A 6,528-nucleotide genomic window follows, 5' to 3' on the forward strand; every position below is an offset into this window, starting at 1 on the left:
GGGGGTGAGGGGGGGCAACGCCTGAGGGCTCCCAGTATGTGAGAGGGGGCAGGCTGGGCTGAGGAACACCCCCACATACACACACACACACACACACACAGTGCACGAATTTCGTGCACTGGGCCCCTAGTCTATAATAATAAAAGCATAATATGCTAATTAGACCAGACTTCCTCCCAGATGACCTTCCGGACAAAGCCGAGGCTGTGAGGGCCGAGCCCCTTGCACTAATTTCGTGCACTGGGCCTCTAGTAATGTGAAAAAAGGCTCAGAAGTAGAAAAACATGGGCCATGATTTAGGAACCTATTACTTCACCTTTAATTGTAATGTGTTTGCAGTTAAACACATTCCCTAATGTTAACAACTTATTTAACCTAATATTTTGCCAGTTCCCCTTCTAGTGTCTCGTGCCTATTCCCAGGATCTAATCTAGGATCCTTACACTGCAATTAATTGTTGTAGCTCCTTAGTCTCCTTTAATCTGTGGCAGTTTCCCTTTCCTGCCTTGTTTTGTATGACCTTGACACTTTTGAAGGGTATTGGTAAGTTATTTTGTAGACTGTCTGTCAGTTTGGGTTTATCGGATGTTCTCTCATGATTAGATTGAGGTTATGTGTTCTGGGCCAGATGACCACAGGAGTGATGATGTGTCCTTCTCAGTGCGTCACATGAAAGGGTGCATGTTAGTGTATTTTCTTCTTGGTGATCTTAACTTCGGTGATTTGATTAAGGCTCTGTCTGCTGAATCTCGCCACTGTAAAGGTACCATTTTCCTTTTTGTAGTGGATAAATATCTTGGGGAAGATACTTTGAGGGTGTCCACGTTAATATCCTGCTCCTCCTCAAATTTTCCTCCACTGATTTTAGCATCTGGCGTAATGTTTACTGTGATGTTTTCCTAATGGTGATGATGTATTTCCGTCATTCTTTCCACATTTACTACTTGGGATTCTTCTATAAGGAAGATCTATCCTTCCATTCCTCCTCCTCCATTTGTGTATTTATTCAAGTATTTATTTATGTCAGCATGGACTCAGACAAGTTTTTTATTCTGTGGGCTATACAACCAACGTTACCATTATTTATTCTATTGCTCAAATTATTCCAGCTTCGGCTGTTAGAGCTTCTTCGGGTTAACCCCTGTATCCTCTGTATCCTCTTACCATGCCCATACCCTTTTTCAAGGAGAAGTGGATTCTCATCTCTTTTATGGATGAGGAAATAGGACCCCAGAGAGATGGAGTGATTTTTCTCATAATCACGTGGCTTGAATGTTGAATTTCACTCAGATCAGGGGCATTGGAAAAGTTATACCCTCTTTTAAAAATATTTTTATTGATTTCAGAGTGGAAGAGAGAGGGGAACAGATAGAAACATCAATGATGAGAGAGAATCATTGATCAGTTTCCTCCTGCACACCCCCTACTGGAGATTGAGCCCACAACCTGGGAATGTGCCCCAACCAGGAATCGAACCGTGACCTCCTGGTTCATAGGTTGACACTCAACCACTAAGCCACGCCACACCAGCCGGGCAACTACCCCTTTCTAAAAATTTTTACTTAGGTTACTTTAATTCCCTTCTTAATACTTAAATAGAGTCAACTGAATAGTCCATTATTCCTATCTTCTCAAGCATGCAATTATTTACTTTTACATGGACATGAATGAGTTGAGATAGATTGTTTTATTATTCATATCAACAGTGTTAACCAAACGTGTTTCAAAAGGAGGCCCTAAACCAGTGGTCGGCAAACTGCGGCCCCTTGAATGTGGCTCTTCCACAAAATACCACGTGCAGGCTCACACAGACAGATTGAAACTTCGTGGCCACACTTAAGGGGCCAAAGAGCCGCATGTTGGCTTGCGAGCTGCAGTTTGCCGACCACTGCCCTAAACTAAACACAAATTTCAACCCAGCCACACTAATCAAGCCTGGAACTTTCAGTTATAAGATGAACAAGGTCTGGGGATCTAATATGCAGTGACCATAGTTAATCACATTACACTGTACACCTGAAATTTGTTACGAGAGCAGATCTCAAGTACTCTCACCTCAGAAAAAAAAGTAACTATCTGTGGTATTGAATGTGTCAGTTAACTTGACTGAGGTAACCATCTCACAATGCACACGTACACACTGTACACGAAAGCTGTCCCTTGGCTTATTCTCATTTATATTCTGTATCTTTATTTTTGTTTACATGATATATATAATCACAGAAACCTGTGTATGCCCTAGCTGGTTTGGCTCAGTGAACAGAGCGTCAGCCTGCAGACTGAAGGGTCCCAGGTTCGATTCCAGTCAAGGGCACATGCCTGGGTTGGGGGTCTATCCCCACTGGGGGCGTGCAAGAGGCAGCCGATCAATGATTCTCTTTCATCATTGATGTTTCTGTCTCTCCCTCCCTCTCCCTTCTTCTCTGAAATCAATAAAAATATATTTTAAAAAGTAAACCTATATGCCGAAACCGGTTTGGCGCAGTGGATAGAGCATCGGCCTGCGGACTGAAGGGGCCCGGGTTTGATTCCGGTCAAGGGCATGTACCTGGGTTGCGGGCACATCCCCAGTAGGAGATGTGCAGGAGGCAGCTGGTCGATGTTTCTCTCTCATAGATGTTTCTGACTATCTCTCTCCCTTCCTCTCTGTAAAAAATCAATAAAATATATTTTAAAAAAAAGTAAACCTGTATATCAATTTGCACACACATTTTAACATGATAACATTATTATTTTCTCTCAGTAGGAGATTAGTAGCATCACACTGACTTCTGTTCAAATCTTGGTCCATGTCCTTGATCAAGTTATTTCACTCTTGACATTTTCCTGACCTCAAGCTAATGTAACAACACATATTCTGTTAGGTTTTTATAGCAATTTGAAATAATGGATGTTGAAAAAGTGGCCATCAGTGCTTTGCACCTAGTAAACCATCAGTAATGGAAGTTGTTAGTTCCTTATTTCATTGCTATTCCCTTCTCCCCTTTCCCGATATCTTTAGAGGGCAAGGTAATTTTTACCTCTTTGAGTATTTTATTTGCAGCCTTTACTGTAGGGATTCATGCCAGAAGGAGGGAAGCAGGCAAATTTTTTAACACTAATGGGTCTGATGGCAACTTTTAGGCGAGTACTTGCCAAGGATCTGTTTGTATTATAAAAAAGAACATTTGAAATTTCTCTTATGCTTCTTGTTTATGTAAAGCTGTTTAAATACACCAAGTAAGTGGGTTGAGTTTTACAATCTCCAAACTCTAGTGGGTGTCAGTAGACTCTTGCAAGTGAACTTGGCAATAACATGTAGCCACCAGGCTAAATAGCTTTCAGAGTGTTCGTACAACATCATACTTGATGTGTTCTGGGTCTACAATTGGAGACAAACCTTTTTCTATCTTTCAAAGCCATTGTTGTAGTCCTGGAACTCTGTCTGGGGCCTCCGGCACCCAGAATTGGTTGTTTATGGATGAGATACATGCTTGATATTTATCACTGTGATGTGTTTTAGTGGCCATCTGTCTTAGTCTGTTCAAGCATCTATAGCAAAATACAATAGATTCAGTGGCTTATAAACAACAGAAATCTGTCTCACAGTTCTCAAGGCTGGAAGTCTGAGATCAAGTTGCTGGATCCAGATTCAGGGTCTGATGAAGGCCCGATTCCTGGTCTATAGACGGTCGGCCATCTTGCTGTGTCCTCACACGGTGGAAGGGGTGAGGGAGCTCTGCGGGCTTGCTTTTATAAAGACACAATTCCATTCGTAAGGGCTCCACTCTCATGATCTAATCACCTCCCAAAGGTCCCACACCCTAATATTATCACACAAAGGTTAGGGGCTCAACATATATATTTTGGGGGACACAAACACCATCCTTCCTGCTGTGAGCGGCAGCTGTCACATGTCAGGCTGTCTTCAGTGGTTGGCTTATTTCATACCACTGGAATGGCTGCTGATTGAGGAACCTAACCATTACCTTCAGAGAGGTGTGGCCCATCAGCCCTCTGGTTTTCCCTGGCAGCTCCATCCCGGAGTGGGTAGGCCTCCTTGAATTTGCTCCATGTCAATTCTATTATGGTCTAAAGTTTATTCAGTAGGGAAGACTGTAAATAATGTATGTCACATTTTTATACACATACATCAATCTGTTCGTGATTTTTGTAAGTACCAAAATTAGTCATTTTATTTGTTCCATTTATTTTCTTTGCTTAAACTATGAAATATTTTAACCTTTTATCAAAAAAAAGTTAAAAAAAATAAGGCCACTGATTTTTACTTAAAATTGTTAATGAAAAAAATTGAAAAGCAAACAAGTTTCATTTAAAAGAAAGGAAGTAATGCACTAATATAAAGCAATTCATAAACCCAGTAGCACTTAGGCATTTTTTGGTATGGCTTTAGTTGGCATATGACTTTATATAAATATAAGTATTCAAAAATAGAATCAGAATAACTCACTTCAAACAGTTTACTTTTAAAAAGACCAGTGATTTATAGATGAAAGTATTATTTCATACCACTGCTTAAGGTAAAAGTGAGTTTTACCATTTTATTCTTGTTCATGTACATTTGCCTCAGCCGGAAGAACACTTACTGTAAAATAACTTGAAAAAAACACATAACACATATACAGATGATGTATTGTAGAATTGTATACTTGAAATCTATATCACTTTATTAAGCAATGCAACCCAATAAGTTCAATAAAAACATTAGCGACTAAACCTAGGAATGCTCATTTATATTAGCAGACATAAACATTATGGTACCGCGTGGCATTTGTTAGTACCTGTTTAGGATCTGGATTTTCTGCCTTTGCTTTTTAAGCGCATTATATGGCTTGATGTTTCCCCCACTTTGTATGCACTCAGTTGCAGTGAACTTCCAAACTTCTAAGGAAATGTTTTCTGGTTCTACAATATAATGACAGAGGACCTTCTTTCCCTGCCCCCTCTACCTCCATTTATTGGTGTTTTCCTAAATGTAATGCCACAGGCTTTTTAAAAGTGTCGTTATAAAATGATTCTTATTCATATCAAGACTTTCCCAAGTACATTTTTTTACCTTTGGAATTTTTCAAATTATTGAATAAAATGTTTCCATTTTGGATAAAACATTAAGTATGTGGCATATTTGTATTATTATCTAGCAGTGTTTTCTTTAGGTGTGGTTGGTCTATGGACTACCTGTTCCAGAGTAACTTAGGATGCTTGCTAAAAAAATACATATTCCTTGCTCCTCTTTGGATTTATTTAGTTAGTCTCTGTTGGTGTGTCCTATGGATATGCATTTTAAATAAGCCAGTTGGATGATTCTTATGCATGCTAAATTTTGAAGTCCATTGAACGGATGAATTCGAAGCTAATTTAGAGGAGATGTACAGTGGGAGGGACCATTTTAAAATGTCAATCAAGTGAATTAATAAGGGGCAGCTTTTTCATTTTAAAACAAAGAATAATTTTCCAAGCTCCTTCTGAAACTATGAGATTACTTTGTCCTTTGTATTTGCTCTGAACATTGCAGTTTCGTTGTATTCAAGCTTCTGAGAAGGCTCTACTTTGGCCTTTTAAACTGGCTGAAAGTACTTCTGTTGGTGACTTAAAATTAATTTTTTTAAATCAAATCCTTTGAGGATTTAGATATTTTTAATGGCGATCAGAGATGGAGTTTAGAGATTGTATTTGAATTGTTTTTCATGTCTTCAAGGTCCGAGCATTTCAGAGTCAATCTGATGTTGCCTAACTGGGAGGGGGATAAGGAGGATGCCATTAATCTATCAAATGGAACATTTTGATTTACAGATTTTTAGAACCTTAGAAGTTAACATCAGGCTTTCATTGCAACTTTCAAGGGTAATATTAGTGAAGAAAAGTATTTTTTTTCTCAGTAATATTATCTCAGGGCAACATTATCAAATTAAAGTCAATATTCTTTTCATTAAGGTTTTTATAGCGATAAAAGGATTAGCTATTTTTCAAAGGCAAATTAAGGGAACATAATGTGCAGATATTATAATAAGAATTTCTCAAACTGAAGTGTGACATTTTATCAAAAACATTTGATTTTCACTTGGAAGATGGCTCAGAGAAAGAAAGTAATTAGTGCTTTTCATATTGCTGAGTTGAAATCAGACTGCTTCACAAGAAATTATATTTCTTTGTTATATAAAAACATAATTTGTTGTGTCTTAATCTGTGTGACTTGATTACCTTAATTAAATCCTAAGAAAATAATCTACAGAGTATTTATTAAAGAACATAGTAAATACAAAGCAAATAGTTTTTCTTGGAGATAAACTTGCAAAGTGAAAATTGTAGGGTAACCTGAGGAGGATAAGACCCAGCTTTCTGATTGATTTGATCTTTTGGCTTTCTTCTCATTTGAACACAACCCTTGCTTGATACTAAGAATTAGCTTGTTCCTTCTTTATATGGCTCTATCCAGAGAGCAAGGGAGAGATTGTGTAGCTCCCTTTGACATTGCACTTAGAGACTTACTATTAAAGGCCCTATTTTTTAATAGTGTGTGTGTATATA

At 38.4% G+C, this 6,528-nt stretch overlaps 1 protein-coding gene across 1 annotated transcript in view; it reads left to right on the top strand.

Moving 5' to 3' along the window:
• NEK11 (NIMA related kinase 11) overlaps window positions 1-6,528 on the top strand; it is a 170,142-nt gene that overhangs the window by 40,707 nt on the left and 122,907 nt on the right. The gene's annotated exons all lie outside the window — the stretch shown is intronic.

This window comes from Myotis davidii, unplaced genomic scaffold, assembly GCF_000327345.1.
Source record: "Myotis davidii unplaced genomic scaffold, ASM32734v1 scaffold962, whole genome shotgun sequence".
Taxonomy (NCBI): Eukaryota; Metazoa; Chordata; class Mammalia; order Chiroptera; family Vespertilionidae; genus Myotis; species Myotis davidii.